Source organism: Rhipicephalus microplus, chromosome X (genome assembly GCF_043290135.1).
Source record: "Rhipicephalus microplus isolate Deutch F79 chromosome X, USDA_Rmic, whole genome shotgun sequence".
Taxonomy (NCBI): domain Eukaryota; kingdom Metazoa; phylum Arthropoda; class Arachnida; order Ixodida; family Ixodidae; genus Rhipicephalus; species Rhipicephalus microplus.
The window spans coordinates 101,456,213-101,475,978 of NC_134710.1; the positions used below are offsets into that span (position 1 = coordinate 101,456,213).

The window sequence follows — 19,766 nt, forward strand, 5'->3', positions numbered from 1 at the left end:
TGGTGTTCGCACGTTCGATGTACCCAGCCTCCATGTCCAGGTGCATCCTATCCCGCGCATCTTCGGGTAGTCTTTTGATTATTAGGTCGTTTCTTTCGCATTTGATCATCTACAGCATTTCCTAGTTCAGAGTAGTTCAGAGAGCGCGCCTTGACATAGGCAAATGTCTGTTGAATTTGTTCTAGGATGTCATCGACAAAGGAAATCGCAGTTGAAGGCGACCAAGGCACTGCTGAGGCTGTGAGAGTGATGTCGCGTTCTACGCCAGATTATCGGGCTCTTATTGACTAGGTGCTTATGCACGTGCTGTGTGATGTGCTATCTCTTTGTCTTTTTCCTCCACTTCTTTCAATCTCCCTCATCCCTTTACCCCGTGTATAAGGTAGCAAACGGGTTATCTTGGACTAGTTGACCTTCGTACCTTTCCTTCTCTGCCATTCTATTCTCTTCGAAGTTCATAATTGCTATATATGTTGACTGACTAAACATCACGCGGTTGGCCACCACATCGATGTTATAAAATTTAGTCCCATTTTTTTCTAGAGCAAAAAAAAAACACGGTGCTTTATGCTGCTGATTTTACTCTTGGTCTCACTCAGGGAGGCAGTAGTATCGGCATGAAATTCTCTAAGCAATCTCAATACGTTTTCGATCTTTGGTCCTGGGTTCACCTCCACATCACCATCGCTTCATGAGGAATTGCAACAGACAGCAAAAGCAACGTAAGCCTTGAGAGGATGTTGTGGAAGCAACCCGCTCGTGTTATGCAGCACTTGTCATAATTGCACTTCTGGCCCCAGCCGGAAACAAAGCATCTAATGCGTGTGCGGTATGGAAAGACGCCGACTCCCATTGAAACAGAAAGTAAGCTCACTCAATACCAATGATCTACACCATATAACGGATCTACAGCAATATCAATGTACTACATATTTTGTTGCTTTGCCGTCTAGCAAAACAAATGCAAAGCTTACCTATATATAGAGTGCAAAAATTCAATTCGTAGCCTCTGCAGCCAGCAGTGGTTGAGAATCCTAGAATGGTGCTGACAAGGCCGAGCATTTGTTGCTTTTCGGTGAAGGCTCTTGCGCTGTTGGTAGCGCAGTATAGACCCTTTACATGAATACTCCACCTGAAGGTGAGCTTTTCGTCAGTTTCGCTTCGCAAAAGAGCGTGGGATAGCTGGCGCCATCACGAGGGAACGGAAAGCGAGCCGTCAAATGCGTGAGTGCTGTAATGTTTGTATTGGCGGCTAGTTCTCTGTATCATCCGCTGCAATCGCACCGCTTTCTAGCTTGAACGAGCTCCTAGTACTCTCCGATAAGCTTTCTGAGCTGCCTTCGATGCACAATGAGCAATATTTTGTGCCTTTAACGGGTTGGACGAGCACTTCGGCTTGTTATGACTGGCAGTGCATGGATCCTGCCTGCAAGAGACTCTCACCGGCGTGCCGTCCCTACGTGGTCCGCGGCCTGCAGGAACGCAAGAGGTGTCTGCATGCGCTGCAAGAAACGCGTATCAGCGTCGCTGGGACACACAGCCTATACGTCGTCTGCTGCGTAGCCCTCACAATGACGGCAGACTGTAGTTCGCATCCACGGCACTAGGGGCGCCCTTTTTCGAAAAGGGATGGGGGGGGCAAAATGAGACACGGGACAACACGCGACATTTTGACTTTGCTGACTTCTGTAGCTAATACAAAAAAGTGCTTTTCTTTCTTTTTTCTATATTTCAGCGGTAGGAGTTGGTAGTTGTTTACCTTTTTATGCGTAAAAGTTTTTCATTGCTCAAAGCGTCCGTGCAAGTAAAATTACGTGACCGGCGTCACTATGTTCGTGACCAGTCAAGAAGGGGCGGAATTCTGCTCAGCCAAATATTTGGATCCGTGCATGAAGCTACTACAACGTCAGTACAGCATCTTACGTATTTATTTTGTTACTTTATTCTACTAGCTACATAACCAAAAATTTGGTTCATTGGTGCACGGTGCCGAAGCGGAAATGTTTTTGAATTCGGGCATATGGAAGGGAAAAAAACGCGACAAAAAGGCACCGAAATGCCTTAGAGAGTGTTTTATTAAGTGAATCATTCACTCATACTAACCATATATTATATATATATTTTGTTTAGGAGGGCACGGACGTACAAAAAATGTTATATAGAGCTTCATGGAGGAAAAACTACATAAAAAACACTCACTACTGTTGAGAACAGGACGCACTTCATTCGCGCTAGATCGAGGCTGTTTCACGTTCCCATGAATGCTCTCAAGAAGCGCCTGAAAAAAATTGAAAGAAACTCCAAGTCAAGCCGTTCAGAAACACGTCTTGGAATTAGGGTTTATTAAGATTTGCTTCATACCAAAATTTTAAAAATAACAAGTGATGAAAAATCTGAAATGCATCGCCCAGCAAAGCCCGGCTGACGAAGTTAAAAGCCTCGAAATGCCCGTTCAGTTCTGCATCAAAACGGCAAAAAGAGGCGAAGAAGATGCGTCAGAACATATCTAGCCTCCAATCACAGAATAATCTAATGAAGTGCAAGCGTTCAACAAAAGACACCATTACCACGAATAAAGACTGGGGTGCTTGATCTGAGGAGTTTTGAAGCACCATAGCGCCGCGTTGTGTCAGGGTTCATTGCGTGGAGTGCAAGGAGTGGGCTCATGAAGACTGCGTGGGGGCCCACGGAGTGGATTTGGGGTGCTTCTACTGCAAAATCGGAAGGTATGAAATTTTTTCCCACTGTCTAGTTTTGCCTCACGCTGTGTCTCGTTTTTCCTCGCAGGTTGGCGCAAAATGAGACATCTGGCACATTTTTCATTTATTTTTAAAACACCCCTTTGGGTTGCGGCAACAGAGTCATACTTAAGCAGAGCATACTTTGTACTCAATAAGAAGTTTCTGCATTAATATTTAATGTTAAAGAGCGAAAGAAAAACAATATTCACGATTATCGCAAATTTTTGTCGCCACCTAACCCTATCCCTGAGCAGCCCCCACAAATTGCCATCTATATATGTCTTCGTGCTTGAGTAGGTATAAACCACTGCTAAACTCTATCGTTGTCATGAGGTTCCTTAGCATGTGTGAATGCAACCTATAGAAATACAGTCTGTATATGATAACAAAGCTCAGTGTACACTAAGTATGACGTATATATGGCATAGTTTTCCTGTTGTGTAACTTTTCTCCGCAAAATCTGACAGCTGTAATTTCATGGCTTGTTTGTATTGTCATTCTATAAATTCTCGCTATCACTATAGCTGGTTTGCATAAGCTCGCCTCATTATTTATCCTCCATCTCTCTCTCTATCTGTGTATGTTAGGGGTAATGTTTATAAAAAAATCATCTCCATTAATTTTTTAAAATTTTATTGATTCACTCCATAGCTGGATATGCTTGAGCTTACGCTTTATTTATTGTCTTACCGCATATATTACTATTAAGCGTGGTCCAATGATATCACCTGATAGTAATGTTACTCTACCAAAATGGTTTGTCCGATCTTTCACGTTTTCAAGCATTCGCCATGACGAGAGCTTTGAAGACCCTTCGAACGTGTCGCGTGAGAAACGGGCTGTAGCGAAATTGGAACGCGTACAGGTGTACTGCCCATGACTTGCTATTGCTGTGAAAATATTTACTCTACGACAGCTTTGAAAGAGAACCGATTCTCACCAGAAACGCGTGACACCGCCTGACGTCAGCTCACAGAGATGCAGAGATGAAAGGAAGAGGCCTCAAAACTTTGCTCTCTTTTCCCACGCCAATCATCTCGTACAACGGAGTTTCATGCATAGCCTTCTTCGGGTTCCTTTTTTATGCAGTCAAGTACTTTACTTTGTATGCCAGTGGAGTGCCTGCACTTATAAATGCACATAACCTTCCTAAGTGTTCCTATAGTTTCATGCAGCATCCTTTCTTCTTCTTTTTTCTTTTTTATATAATGAGCCGTTTGATTTTCACTCACTGCAGTTGTCTTGTGCTTATGCGCTTTCACGGAAGCCTGGGGCTTCCGTGAAAGCGCATAAGCACATGACAACTGCAGGATTCCGTGAAAGTGCACTTCAGAATTTCCGGAGCCCTTCCACTACGGCGTCTCTCATAATCATATGGTGGTTTTGGGACGTTAACCCCAACAAATCAATCAATCAAGCCCCAGGAGTCATGCACGAAAGCCCATCTTCAGCCCTGAGGAACGAGATGATCCGCCACCCACAATGACTAAAGGAATGCACATTCTGTGCGACTGCTCATCATATCGGACTTAACTACGAGGTATGAAAGCCAAGCTTTGTCAGCTGGATTGAAGACCACTGACAGAAAAGAAGATCCTGGGATCTTGGCCGATGGTCCCGCATACGCGCAAGGCCACGAAAGTTCTCTTGTGCTTCTTGAGGACCACCGGACTTCACGAGCTCTTGTCATAGAGTTTCCCAATATACACTAGAGGTAACTCTGGCGCTAGTGTCTATGGGAGCTGCAATGCACAGCGCTTGGGCGAGCATGGGAATGATGGGTAGTACACACATTTGTCTAAACTTCGTACTTCTGGCCGGCTCTTGGCTCCGTGTGTGTTCGTGTGGCTTGAAGCTGTTTTCTCACGAAACGAAAATCAGCAAATGTTCAGCGATTGCGCTTCACCACCCTATTTTCTTCGAATTACCTTTCCAAATTGGGTCACGAAGTTCAAAAGGGTTGGATCTCTCTTTCAAAATAAAATCGAAACTTAGCAATAAATGAAGCCGCAAGTACGATTCGTCACCCGCAAGTACGAATACTAGGCAAATGTGTGTACTATCCATCATTCCCATGGTCGCTGAACGATCGCAGCGCCTGAGTGCCCTCTAGCTAATTTTGAGAAACTCTATGGCTCTTGTGAACGAGCACCGTGAGACCGTGCTGTGTAGTCTCGAGCTGACTGTACATTCAACTCTTTCTTACTCTTCTTATTTCTTGTTCTATAACCTTTTGCTTCTTATTACTCCCACTTTCCCCCTCCCCAAGTGTAGGGTAGCCAACCGAGCCACAGCTTGGTTAACCTCCCTGCCTTTACTCTCCATTTATCTATCCCTCTGGTGCTACAGACAGCGAGTCTCTCCAGGACCTTGTCACTCCATCAGATATATGCAGGCAATCGTTCATTCAAGGTGTGAGACCAAGTGCAGAAAATACTTTTTAAAAGCAATAATCATTAGAGAATATTAGCCTACAATATAAAGCACGTCTTTTTAGGCCAATGTGAGCATTTTAAAGCAAGGCCCATTTTTCGCTAACTTTTCATAATTAAAAAAATATTAAAAGGTGGCCTTACGCCAACACTTCTAACTCGAGTTCCACTCATTGACAATTTTTAATTTCTTTGTAGGGAAATACCAAAAGGCTTTGGCCCGTGCAATGAACTAAAACAAATGAGATCTGAATTATATAAAAGATAAAGTGATTAAATAACAAAAAGTATGCACTAGCACTAGGGGCACCTTAGTGTAACAGGCAGCCATATCCAATCTTGGGACGTGATTTTGCTTATTGAGGTTCATTGCACGCCTACTAAAGTGATGAGGAAGTGCGCCAACTTTTACTGAAAAATGTGTGATAGCATAAACATTTCGCGTACGGGAAAATAGCAGAAATCTAAAGTCCGAGGAAAAAACAACAAAATAAATTTGAAACAGGTGCAGCGCTTACACCCGATATTCAGGAGTGCTTAAATTTTTAATATTTGCAGTCATTTTAATCACAGACCTCACTAGAGAGAGAGAGAGAGAGAGAGAGAGAGAGAGAGAGATCTTTATTGAAATGCAGAGAATTTAGCTGGCATGTAAAATTAACTGACTTGCTACCCTGCGTGGGGAAGGGGATTGAGGATTGAAAGTACAAATAAGAAGAGAGAGAGAAAAAAAGACAAATTTTGAATATAGATGATAGGATATAAAGAAACAAAGGAAAAGGCCTTCTCTTTGACCATTGAATGAGGACGTGCATGAATAGTTTTTTTTTCGTGGTGTCAAGCTACAGCTACAGCTTGTCTAGCTGACTGATGTTGTCCAAGTACGTAAAAAAAACGTTTCATAGCACACCTCTGTAAAGTGGGGCAGGCTAAAGGTCCCAATACACAATCAAGAGAGAAAGTTCTCTCGGTTATAGAATGCATGCAATGTTCATAAAGCGCACGCTCCTCAGCAAACGCTCTACACTCAAACAATATATGTTCCCCAGATTCGATGGAGCCACAGTTAATGCAATATGGACTCGCTGACTGACCGAAGCGGTGCCGTAGGCTGTTAACATAGGCACTGTTTAGACGTAGACAATGGTATAGCATTTCCAGATGGCGAGGAATTTCGAATGAGAGTCTTTTTTTTTTGGATAGGGGTCGATTGAGTGTAGGAAGGCATAATAATGTGTCGGAAGGTTACAGCGTCTCTTACTTTCTTCAATCGCAAGTGTTTTGGCCATCTGGGCTGCATCTAATTTAGTGAAATAAGTTCGTCTGTAATTTTGGTGCCGAAGACCCTTGCGTGCTGCTTCATCTGCCTTTTTCGTTGGCGGAAATTTCGCAATGAGCTGGTATCCACTGAAATGTGATAGAGTTCCCTGCGGTCACAGCCAGGTGATATAGATATGTTATGTCGAACGAAATGGGGTAGCAATTCGTTTTCTTTAGGAGGTTGAACAATATCTGTAGTGCTCCTTTGGAGTCGGTGAAAAATGCCCATCGGTCCGGCGTTTGGCGCAAGATGTAGAGGACAGCTTCTTTGATGCCATGAAGTTCTGCTGCTGTCGAGGATGTCTTCCGTTGCAGTCGACAGGAGAGCATTTGTCTTGTAGAAGGGATATAAAGTCCATAAGCGGAAGTCTCCTGAGTGGTTGAGGTGTCGATGTAAATGTGCGAGTGTTGAGCATAGTTCTCGGCTATGAAGAGGCGAGTAGTCTGCATCAGCGCAGCCTGTGACATTCGTCTCTTTGCCCCATTAACGCTGCAGGTACAGCTTTTTTTTTATAGTTAGAGCCAAAAGTGTCCAGGGAGGAAATGTTGCAGGCATTAATTTTTGTGGCTGATTAACCGGAGAGAGTTTAAGCGTTCGCACAGCTTGGCCAAACGAAGAATTGCTGTGCGTTCGATGAACTCTGTACAGGAAATGCTTTTTACCTTGTAATACATGTCGAAGATGTGTACCCATGGTTTCTTGTATAGAGATGACATCCAGTGGGAGACATCCTGCTTCCGATACAGTTCCCAAAGCTGATGAGCTCTTCGGGAGCCCTAGACATGTTCGTAAGCAGCTGTTGCGTGTGGCTTCCAAAATTCTCCTATTTGCTGGGGATAATCGGTGAAGCACCGGTAGACAATAGCGTAATGTTCCTTCAATGTATGCTTTCTGAAGCAGTATACCATTGAGCGGCAACTACATCCCCATCGTGTTCCAGCCATGAATTTGAAGAGTTGAGTGGTTGCTACTATTCTATAGTTCGAAGTTTCTTCACCTGAGGAGACGAGGAAAGATTTCTGTCGATGGTGATTCCCAGGAATCTTTGAGACCGTACATAGGTCAGTGGCCGTCCACCGAGGAGTAGCGCATACTTGCTCATTTTCTTTTTCGTGAAAGCAATGACTGTGCTCTCTTCTGGTGAAAGGTGCATTCCTCGGGGCACTAGATATGTGGAGATGTTCTGTAAAGCTTTTTGAAGTCGTTGCTTGGTGATGTAACGTGACCTTGAAGCGCTCCAGATGCAGATGTCATCATCGTAAATCGTGATGTGTACTCCTCGAGGGAGTGATTTCGTTATGTGTATCAGGGTAAGGTTGAAAAGGAGTGGGCTGAGCACGGCAACCCTGGGTACACCCTTCTCTACTGTATAGAACTGGGTGGGACCATGCATTTGGAGTGGTCATATACATTTCCCGCTCTTCTAGATAGTTTTCAATTCATTTGTATAGATTTCCTCCTAGGCCAAGATCTTCCATGGTTGCGAGAATGGCATGGTGAAAGACTGAATCGAAAGCTGCCTTGATGTCAAGGAATATGGCTGTCAGAATTCGACCTGCCGATAGGTCCTTTTCAAGGGAAGAGACAAGTGCGATAACATTGTCGATAGCCGACCTGCCTTGGCGGAACCTATTCATTTCTTGTGGAAAGTCGTTGCGGCTTTCTAGAAACCAGGTCAATCGTTTGTGAATCATTCGCTCCATGAGTTTGCCAACGCAACTCAGTAGGGCAACAGGCCGAAAAGAGGTGTAGCTTGTTGGCTGCTTACCAGGTTTCAAAATGGGCACTATTCTCGCCAGCTTCCACTCAGCGGGGACCACTCCAGACATCCACGAGGAATTATAACATTCTAGGAGTCGTAGGTGCACGGGACGCGTGGGGTAGTTTTGCAATGGCTTCATAGGTTACTTTGTCATGGCCAGGTGATGTGCGCCTGTTTGACTCACCGATAGCAGTGTTCAGTTCCTCAATTGTGAAAGATATGTCTAGCGCTGGCCCTGCCACCCGTGAGTTGCCTGGCTGGTTACCTGCAGATGCGGTCCAAAGCGTTGAATATGTTGATAGTAGTGCACAATATCCTTCTGAGAGCTCTTTGAGGGATTTTCGTTCATGCAGGGAGAGTGCGGCGAAAGGGTGAAGCTGCTGGAGTGGCATGCGCATGCCTCTAAAACCCACCAGATTTTGGACACAGGTTGGCGAACATCTAGTGTTGAGCAAAAGTCACGCCATCTTTGCCAGCTACGTTTATCCAAGTAGTGCCGAATATGACGCTGTGTCCGTCGACAGGCTCGGAGGTCTTCTAAACTCTTTGTGCGCAGAACTTTCCGTTCAGCTCGTCGGCGAATAGCACACAGTTGTTCAAACTCCTCATAATTTGACGGAAATCTTTCGTTTTTAGTTGAAACGTGTGTGCATTCTTTTAGGCAATGAGCCATCGTAGCGAGTAATTCATCATCCTTTGTAGGGGCAGTGATTCCCTTTCCTGCTGCGTCTTTGTACGCCTCCCAATCCGTGTATTTCATGACGGTTCCCTTTGATGTCATATTTACACCAGCAGCTGATATCATGATTGGGTAGTGATCGCTCCCACGCGTTTCCAAGTCGGTGCACCAGTCAAAGTTGTGAGTGACTGCACTTGTTACGAAGGTCACGTCAATGCTGCTGGTAGTCGTGGTGCTTCGCAGGAAGGTGATGCTGCCACCATTTAGAGGTTCAATTGAATGTTTTGAGAGCAGCTCTGCAAGCTTAGCTCCTCGAGAACAAGTGTGTGAGCTGCCCCAAATTTCATTGTGGGCATTGAAGTCTCCACAAATGATGTGTGGGCAAGGTGTCCTTGAAATAAAATTTTCAAGCCTTGAATCGTCGAAATGCCTGCCTGGTTCCAGGTATGCTCCGATGAGAATGTATTCTTGTTTACCTATTATCGTTATGGCACACACATATTCGTTGTCGCAGTGGGGCGCGATGTCAATTGCGGAGGCTGGAATGTCTTTACGAAAGCCGATGAGTAATCTGCTGATAACTTCATGTCGCTTTGAGTGATGAAAATAGTATCCGTTCATTCTAAAATTTGGGTCGACGCGTGACTCAGAAATGACGATGAATGGGAATCGGTATTCTCGCACCAGTCGCCGGAAGTCTGAGAGCTTCGAGCGAAGGCCACGAGTGTTCCACTGGAATATGGTGCATGTGCGGAAGATTCTGTGAAGGGTCAGTTCAGGTGAAGATGTCGTTGGGGAAGCCATGATTACAAGTGCGAGGCAGAACGCCCCTGTGGTGCGTAAGACGTCGACACCAACGGCTTCATTGTAAGAATTGCTTCTACCTCTGGGATATTTCTTGACGAAGGATTTGCGTAGACAAGGGCTATGAGAGCTGCGAACAATATTGGAATCAGTATGCGTGCAAAATCTTGGTCTGTGTTTCTGTGTTGTTGCCTTTCGCAGATCCCCATGTCGTGTTGCGATGGCTGAGACTGGTGACGACTGTACTCGACCGATGAATCTTGTGGGACGCTTTGTGGTGGTTTTGAAAGATGCGATGTGCCAGTCGGCTTCCCACGTCACATCAGCGTACGTGTCACCAGTTGCCTTACGGCTTTGTGATGATCTTTCCTGAGAGAAGTCTTTCATATTCGTGAATACAACTTCTGGATTAGGCGGTGGATCATTGCGTCTTGGTGGTTTCCCTCGTGCTTGCTCTGACGAGCGTGCAAGTGTAGCAGTCTTCCTTTTAACGCACCCTCCATACGAAGCAGGGTGGGGACCACCGCAGTTAACACATTTAGGGTGTGCTCTTGAGGTACACTCTTTGTGCGAATGAGGACCAGCACAGACTTTGCAGCGCATCGGGCCATTGCAATGTCTCGATATATGACCACGCCTCTGGCATTTATAACACTGTGTAGCTGCCCCGACGTATATCTCGGCCACCAGGTAGCTACAGAACCCAAGCGTAACTCGATTAGGTAATGGTGAATCCTTGGCGAATTGCAAAATAACGAATCGACGACGTACCTCTTTCACCTTGCCGCCATCTTCGGGTGTGTAGGTGGTGAGTCGTCTTGGCGACATGACGCCCTGATCACGCAGATAGTCTTGTAAGTCTTCATTTGAGTAACTCAGAGGGACATCTTGTATTTTCCCATAGTTCGCTGTGTAAGTGTATGGGACCCGGGCTTCCACTGGTATGCCTGCAAATTCAGTTACCGTTAGTAGACGGTTGGCGGCCGGCAGGGTCGACACTGTGACCATCAGGCTTCCGTCTTTGTTGAGGCGATGGTTAAGAACTTTCTCTTAAGCCGACGTTACAACGACTGATGCGACAATGTTAGGGTTGGCTTTCCATAAGCTTCCTCCATTCGTGGTAGGCCAGAAGACAACAGGGACGACAGTACCACTTTTTTTCTTGTAGCATACAACTGTGAAGGATGCCTGGGTCTTATCCTCTGCATTTTCATCTGAAGGATTGGAGCCGTCTTGTTCGTCCCGTAGTCTCTTGTTCGCAGGGCCATGGTCTGTAGTTCCTTCTACAGAAGCTCCAGGAGTAGTAGCGGCCGCCGCTGCCATAGATGCGGCGTCGAGTGCATCTGGCGGTGATGTTCCATGCCGTGGCGGTATAAGGCACAGGCCGTCTAGAAGTCCGTTTCACGTGCTTTTCCGGGTGGGCGGGGACCTCCAGGTCGTCACGGTGTGAGTACTAAGCTCAAACAAGTAATAAAAACTGTTAGACTGGGAAAAATAGCGAAAAATTACGAACTGTTCTAACACAGGCATTGCTTCAGAACATCGTCGTCGTCTATTCACGGACCTTACTACTGTGTGCTTTTGCTCTAGTGGTAACTCTAGGTTTTTGTTTTATAGCTTGCTTTGCAGCATCGGTACCATGACGGCGCGCTTTTGGGGTGCGGTGCTGATAAATTGTGACGCAAGCTTCTGCAGTGTAGAGGCGAGGCTTGATTTAAATTTGCTTAAAATATTGAATGTGCTTCTTCTGTCAATATTGTAATGACACACAGTGTCAACTAAAGCAAATTATGGTTTACAGGCTCACAAATATGCGCTTGAGCTTGAATAACACATGTACCACGTTACAAGTTTACCTGGTGAAACGGTAATTACTTTTATGATTAAAATTATGGGTTGACAGCGGTTTTAGAGCATTGTTACCTGTTAGCACTTGATATGATTGCTAAATGATGAACAAAATACTTCATATCGAGCTAATATTATGGTGCAGAAAAGACTGGCTGTTTCAGTTTTGGTTTCCTATGTGATGGGTGGTCGAACATTTCTGTTTGTATCTTTTCAAAAAAAAAAACAAAACAACGTAGGCTGAAACTTTTTGCAGCAAATTTTTTAACAATAAATTGCGCCTTTAACATGACCAAAAACCAAGAAATTACATTTTGAAAAAGAATATCAGTTTTTTCACCTGGCCTCATAACTGAAGTCGTTCCGGTACTTTGAGGTCTTTCCCAACCGACGGCTCATCTCTAGACATGCATTAACACTAAATATCCACGCCAGTGGATGGTAACACGCATATACTTGGCCCGTCACAGCAATTTATTCATATACCCTAAAGGACGGAGCTTATTACATGGGGGAGTGGGTAGCAGCATATATACATAAAACCAACACTAACAATGAAGTAATAAAAGATTTGAAAAAATAAATAAAATTGTCTCAGTAATAAAATCATGGAAAAGTAATTGTAAGGACAAACTGCAGTAAAAAGAAAGCGTAACACAAGGACAAACGAGACTGGATAGTTCTCTCTAAATAGTAGTCATGTGACCGAGCTATATAGTAAACTAGATAAAACTCTATTTAGGCACATATACAAGTGAGGCAGTTTTATGAGGTCACCTAAACATAAAAACGAAGCTTTAAGATGAAGCATGCGGCCATGACGTTTCCCTTAACAGGGAAATTCATAGTGGTTTTTGAGGAAGACTGGAGGAAGAAGTTGAAGAGGAGGAGAATCAGGAGATGCCACAGGTGAGGATAACATTGAATTGGCATTGCGTTGACGCCTACCTTTCCATCTTTCGATTATTCTTTTCCTCCTGTTGTTTTCCTGCATCATCGTTCAATACTGCTGTTGCAGTATCACGCACTGACTAACACAGTCATCGCACTATTCGTGTTTCGAATATCGACTTCGTCTTCGGGAATGAAAACCGGCTCGGAAAGAACGCTTAATCCATGTTTCCTTTTTCGTTAGCACGCCATCTTCATTGGCAGCTCATTAACGTTTTGATGGATGAATGGAAATTGTATTCACTTGGTTCTCGATTTGTTGTGGCATATATTCGAATGTTACGAATGTTAGCTTTCAAATATGTTACGTATAGTTGACTGATCATGACCAAACATTAGGCGTTCGCGAAACTTTCATCCCATCCGCAGTGCACACAAGATATAGTAGTGCAGTGTGCACCTGAAGCGTGCAGCCTTCCCCAGAAAACAAGATTTTGCATCTAAACCACCATCACCTCCAGTAGAACTTTGTCTAGACGTGATATTCGAGAGTGATGTTTTGAACAGATTATAGATTCAGTAACTGTGTCTTCCTATTGGGTGTGACACAATATCCTTGGATAAATTCGTGACTTTGAGGGCGTGAATTCTTCGTAAAAAAAAAAGAAAGAAGACCTCACCTCTGTGGTACTTTTATGTCGAGGATTAGAAGCCCTTGGTGTAGAGACTCACACCGCGCTGGAATTAAACACACAAATAAAAGACACACTGAAGCACAGGTAGGACACACACGAGCGCGAACTAACAACTGTTTATTCGATGGAAATGTGACACACACATATATAGGTTGAAAGGAGAGAAAAAAGAAGAAAAAGAAAGAGCGTGAACATGCGCACTGCCCACCAAGATAAAGCGCCCATCAGTGCTAATCAAATCCAGCCTTGTCAACTATCTAAAATGTCTACGTAAAAAAGTATATTCATTGTTTGACAAATGAATAGATGGCACACTAACACATTTGTCCTCACCAAACCTGCGCATCATGAAAGCTTCAATGATTTCTCTTTCCCTTTTGTCTTCTGATCTGGATAAAACAATGGTCTTTTCAAAGTTCGGCTTACAATGACACTTCATGCAATGGGTAGCTAAGTTACTGGGGTGACTGATTTGCTTGCAGTTATAATCATGCTCGCGTAAACGTGAGTTAAGGCACCTACCAGTTTGCCCAACGTACCAATTTCCGCAAGGCAAAGGAGTACCATATACAACATTTGTTTCACATGGAACAAATTTGTTAACATGCCTAACCGAACATATGTGGTTGTTCCCTTGGTTGCCGCTGTTTACTTGGTGACAAAGCGAAATTAATTTGTGAGGTGCCGTAAAGGTCATGGGTATGCCATGCCTACTTGCAATTTTTTTCAGTCCATGCGAAATGCCGTGAACGTAAGGCATAACAATAGGCCTCTCCTCTGGCTTCTCTTTTATTCCTACGTTCGTGTTGTGCGTGCTGCCGATGGTTTTTAAAAGCCTCTCGGCCAAGGCTGTGATTAAGGCATCAGGGTAATCACTGTCCCTAAGTCTATCAATCTGCTTCATCAAACTACGTGCAACCATGTGGTCACACGACTTTTGGCAGCTGTTTAACATGCACGCATGTGCAACACTTCTTTTCACAAGCTTGGAGTGACCCGAGCTGTAGCTTAACAAACTTTTATCACCTCTAACGTCATATTCCCAGCACATGTGTCCCTCACCTTGCGAAATCATGATGTCTAAAAACTTTATGCCAGAACTTGTGGGCAACTCGTAAGTGAAATCAAGACCACGAAATGTTGTTTTAAACATCGCGACAAAAACTTCGGGTTTTATGTTGGCACATTTCGACCTAGGGAAACATAATAAAAAATCATCAACGTAGCGGAAACATGCCACAACGCCGTACCCATATCTATAGACGTCAAGGACATGTACTACAACATCCCACAAACTGAGGCCATTACTACGGTGCAGGAAGGCATTGACACTTACGGGGTTGTTAGATTTCAAAACGAGTGTGGGATTAGTGTTCGTAGTTTTTTGGATTTGCTGCGCCTTTACCTTCAGTCATTGTACGTGGAATTCAATGGATCCATTTTTGTTCAGAACGACGGTATCTGCATCGGCTCGTGCTTGGCGCCGATCTTATCGAATTTGTACATGGCGAAAGGAGATCGTGAATTGCAACCCCGATTGCAAGGGTACGGCGTTGTGGCATGTTTCCGCTACGTTGATGATTTTTTATTATGTTTCCCTAGGTCGAAATGTGCCAACATAAAACCCGAAGTTTTTGTCGCGATGTTTAAAACAACATTTCGTGGTCTTGATTTCACTTACGAGTTGCCCACAAGTTCTGGCATAAAGTTTTTAGACATCATGATTTCGCAAGGTGAGGGACACATGTGCTGGGAATATGACGTTAGAGGTGATAAAAGTTTGTTAAGCTACAGCTCGGGTCACTCCAAGCTTGTGAAAAGAAGTGTTGCACATGCGTGCATGTTAAACAGCTGCCAAAAGTCGTGTGACCACATGGTTGCACGTAGTTTGATGAAGCAGATTGATAGACTTAGGGACAGTGATTACCCTGATGCCTTAATCACAGCCTTGGCCGAGAGGCTTTTAAAAACCATCGGCAGCACGCACAACACGAACGTAGGAATAAAAGAGAAGCCAGAGGAGAGGCCTATTGTTATGCCTTACGTTCACGGCATTTCGCATGGACTGAAAAAAATTGCAAGTAGGCATGGCATACCCATGACCTTTACGGCACCTCACAAATTAATTTCGCTTTGTCACCAAGTAAACAGCGGCAACCAAGGGAACAACCACATATGTTCGGTTAGGCATGTTAACAAATTTGTTCCATGTGAAACAAATGTTGTATATGGTACTCCTTTGCCTTGCGGAAATTGGTACGTTGGGCAAACTGGTAGGTGCCTTAACTCACGTTTACGCGAGCATGATTATAACTGCAAGCAAATCAGTCACCCCAGTAACTTAGCTACCCATTGCATGAAGTGTCATTGTAAGCCGAACTTTGAAAAGACCATTGTTTTATCCAGATCAGAAGACAAAAGGGAAAGAGAAATCATTGAAGCTTTCATGATGCGCAGGTTTGGTGAGGACAAATGTGTTAGTGTGCCATCTATTCATTTGTCAAACAATGAATATACTTTTTTACGTAGACATTTTAGATAGTTGACAAGGCTGGATTTGATTAGCACTGATGGGCGCTTTATCTTGGTGGGCAGTGCGCATGTTCACGCTCTTTCTTTTTCTTCTTTTTTCTCTCCTTTCAACCTATATATGTGTGTGTCACATTTCCATCGAATAAACAGTTGTTAGTTCGCGCTCGTGTGTGTCCTACCTGTGCTTCAGTGTGTCTTTTATTTGTGTGTTTAATTCCAGCGCGGTGTGAGTCTCAACAATGTTCAACCAACTAGCCCCCACTCTTGCCCTTCCCCTTGGTGTAGTTAAAATGTGGCACCGACGAGAATCCTGAAACGTGCGGTCATGACATCTCTGTGGGCATTTCAGGCACGTAGAATAATTTATGAGAATTTTTGCTTTTCATTACGGTGGCAGGAGTACGCTGGCTGCTGCTCCCCCCTCGTCTTTTTTATATATTTTTCCTCCGTAAATTTCAGGACCCTCAACTGCCTGGCATGTATTATTCCTAAACGTTTGATGCATGCAGCGTGGGTCAGCTTATCCTTCGTGTGATGATGTCTTAATCGCTTAAATTCATCTCTTTTTGGACACGTCGCATACTGCTGGAATGAACCCTGCGCAAATAAATAATTATAGTAACCTAACTACAGCAATGACTTACTTCGTTTCCGTGAAAATTGGCAAGATACGCGCCTCCGGCTATGAATATATTGTGATATATATTGTATATATATTCAAGAAATAGTAATAAATATTGTGATAAATAAATATTATGTATTGCAATTAAACAATATAGTGTTTGATTTCTGCCACTCATTTGATACGAGTGAGCACAGGTACATGCATAGGTGCCTTGGGCGGCTTAGGCTGCAGTTCACAAGGAATTTATAGCGCTATATATACCAACGTCACGAAAGGCAACACTTGCGCCACTGATTGGCTCTCGCACTTTGATTAGCATTTATAACAGCTCAGCACCTATAACAGCGTTACTCGAGTCCACTAATAAATTTAGCGTTTGTAACAATATATTGAATATAACGATGGACAACGATCGCACCTTCAGTTTTTGTATGTTTTTTATGGTAAAATAAACGGCCTATTACGGTGCTCCAGTACCGCGATATCGCATGCAGCGATTGAATCCGGCTACAGCGAGCGCCGGACATGGCTCTCTGCTCGACGGCATGCGCCGCCATGCACCCCGCACCCCATCCAGACATCCCATTTCCCCTACCCCTAAAAAAACGAGTCAATTGTGCCTCTCTGTACCCTTTCCACCCCTTTCCTGTGTGTGTACCGGTTAAGGTGTCCTCTTCGAGAGGCAGCTATCAGGCGCACCAAACCCCACTTCCTATTTCACAACAAAACCACCTATATATAAGCGAAAGCAGGAGGAGCTTTCCTTCCGAACTTCCAAAGTGATGCCGTGGGGGTAGCCGAAGATCTGCCGGAGTTGTGGTCGGTGCTTAACGAAGATGCGTCGAGCCAGGACCGCTTGCTTCGTGCAGACGATGTTTCGGAAATGACCAAGTACCTTATTGAGTAAACGACCGTTGCACGTGTACGTGTTGGGGACAGTGGGGACTCCGACCAACGTGGTTGTGCAGCCTACCAAGGTACTTTTTATCGCAGGAGGCCCAACGCTTGATAAGTTCCCCCAGGACTTTGTTTTCGCGGATGACCTTCCGCGTGGAGCACCTTAATGCTCTTCCGAAAGATGTGCGCAAGCTTCGCGTGAAGCAAACCAAGCTGATAGAATTTGGATGATCTGTAAATAAGTCTATAGTTGCATCACTGTACGTGCATGCAAATACATTTTTTTGGCAGTTCTTTTTCTTTTGTCTTTATTTTATTAACCCGCTTATAACAATTATTGGTTATAACAATTGCATTGCATTGACACTTGCAAATCATTATAAGTTGAGTGCACTACTGCTGAAACCACTGACGTTCGAGCTCTCTCTCTCTCTCTCTCTCTCTCTCTCACACACACACACACGCACACACACACACACACACACACACACACACACACACACACACACACACACACACACACACACACTGCTCCTCCAGCCCTTTTATTGTCACGTTGGCACTAATCGGAAAAGCTAGTTCATGTGTTCACTAGTTCAGCGGCTCTGTAGCTCGCAAACTAACGGTCACAGTTAAGCGCTGAACCAAACCGGCTACATTTGAATAACGCTTTCGATGCTCTACCACTGAGCTACCACGGCAGCTATCCCCCCAGCCAATTTTATTGGGTATATATGTGAATTTAAACACGAGAGTGTTAGTCAGCAAGTTATCTCTTTAGCCACTTTTCTTTCTTCACATTTACATGATAATATGGTCTAATAACTTCTCCTATACTTTCCTGGCATTATTGTTTGTTAGATCTCATCAATACTCTTAGGTGAAGAAGTTTTTCCATTGGGTCAAACCTACTTGGAAAGAGGTGAGACACATTTCAGCGGTTGTCTTAATTTTATTTCCATCGGGTTCCACCGGTGAACCGGTATTTTTCTCGCCAAACAGTGCCACTTGTTCGGAAAAAGCTAAGGTGCAGATATACCACATTCTGTTTTCCTCGCATGCATCAATCACTGCCTACTTGTCTTGGCCCGGGCCACAACCTTAGTACATACCAATAATTCACTTATTGCTCTAATTCACTCAGGGAGGTGTTTTAAGCCCCACATTGTTCAATGTTGCCCTCATTGGTCTGGTGAAGGTTCTGCCAAAGTCGGTGTGCCTATCCATATACGCCGATGATATTTGCCTCTGGAGTGCTGCAGTTACTCGCCCTCAGGTGCGTGCACGAATACAGCGGGCAGCAACCCTCACAACAGCCTATACCTTCAAAAACAAGGCCTAAATATATCAACTGTGAAGTGCGCGTTGATGGCGTTTACACGCAAACCAATGACGCCATACCCTGTTTACATCAATGGGCATAGTGTCAAATATGCACGGACGCATCGTTTCCTGGGCATAATAATCGACAGAAGTCTTTCGTGGAGCCCGCATTGTGCGTACTTGAAGAAGAGACTGCTATCTATTGTGCATATAATGAAATTCTTGTGCGGGAAAGCATGGGGAACTTCTGTGGCCTCCATGCTACAGCTGTACAGGGCCCTATTTCTGGGTCTATTGCGCCACAGCTTGCCGGTACTGACTAACACTTGCAAATCGAATACTCATTCATTGGAGAGTTTGCAGGGTCAGGCACTGCGTATCTGCCTAGGACTGCCTCGATGCGCTTCTACTTATGCCACAATCATGCTTGCCAAAGACCATCCGGTCAGGACATATAGAGTTGTGGATTGCCCCAGAGCGCACATTCGACATGCTAGCCGTGTCCCCGACCACCACTTGGCCCTTCTACCTTCCGGAAGACCACGTGCTACGTTTTCAGGCGTCATAGCCAAGCACCTAAACAGCATTACATCAGGATATACGCCAGCTGCGAGAATGGTATGTCCTTTGTGGTTCCTCGACCAGCCGCAAGTGCGTCTAGAAATTCCGGGAATCAAAAAGAAAAGCAATCACTCCAGAGTAGCATTGAAGCAAGCAACACTGCTATTATTACATGAGTTGTACTTAGACCGAACGCAGATATACACTGATGGGTCCGTCTAGTCCAGCAGCTCATCAGGTGCCGCTGTAATTCCGGCTGCAGCAATGACAATCAAGTTTAAGTTGTCGCATATGACTATATCTATACGGCATCAAAGCTTGCTGCTATAAGGGCTGCTTTACAATATCTCGTTCAAGAACGTCCAGGAAAATGGGTCATATTCTGCGATTCGAAGGCAGTGCTTCAGAGTTTGCAGTCTGCCATGCGTAGGAGGAGTCATGACCAATTGGTACAAGAAATAAGACATTGCCATCATGAAGCTCTAGCACGAGGGCATGATATTATATATCAATGGCTGCCTGGACATATCGGTATTACCGGAAATCAATTAGCCGATGATGCTGCCCGCTCAGCCCATGAAGAAACCCGTGTAGTCCCGATTCCTCTATCAAGGAATGATGCAGCAAGACAACTTTACCTGCTGGCTCGAGATCT

The 19,766-nt window shown here is 44.5% G+C and overlaps 1 long non-coding RNA gene across 2 annotated transcripts in view; it reads right to left on the reverse strand.

The window, feature by feature from the left end:
• The window catches only part of LOC142775681 (uncharacterized), a 254,538-nt gene that overhangs the window by 73,223 nt on the left and 161,549 nt on the right, over nt 1–19,766 (reverse strand). Inside the window, exons 1-2 of one of the 2 annotated variants that reach the window (XR_012886914.1) lie at nt 13,159–14,419; nt 2,200–2,278 (exon numbers count right to left, since the gene is read on the reverse strand). This is a non-coding gene — a long non-coding RNA (uncharacterized LOC142775681). Of the gene's footprint in view, nt 1–2,199; nt 2,279–13,158; nt 14,420–19,766 lie in introns of those variants that run through there. The other variant, XR_012886915.1, reaches the window with a different exon arrangement.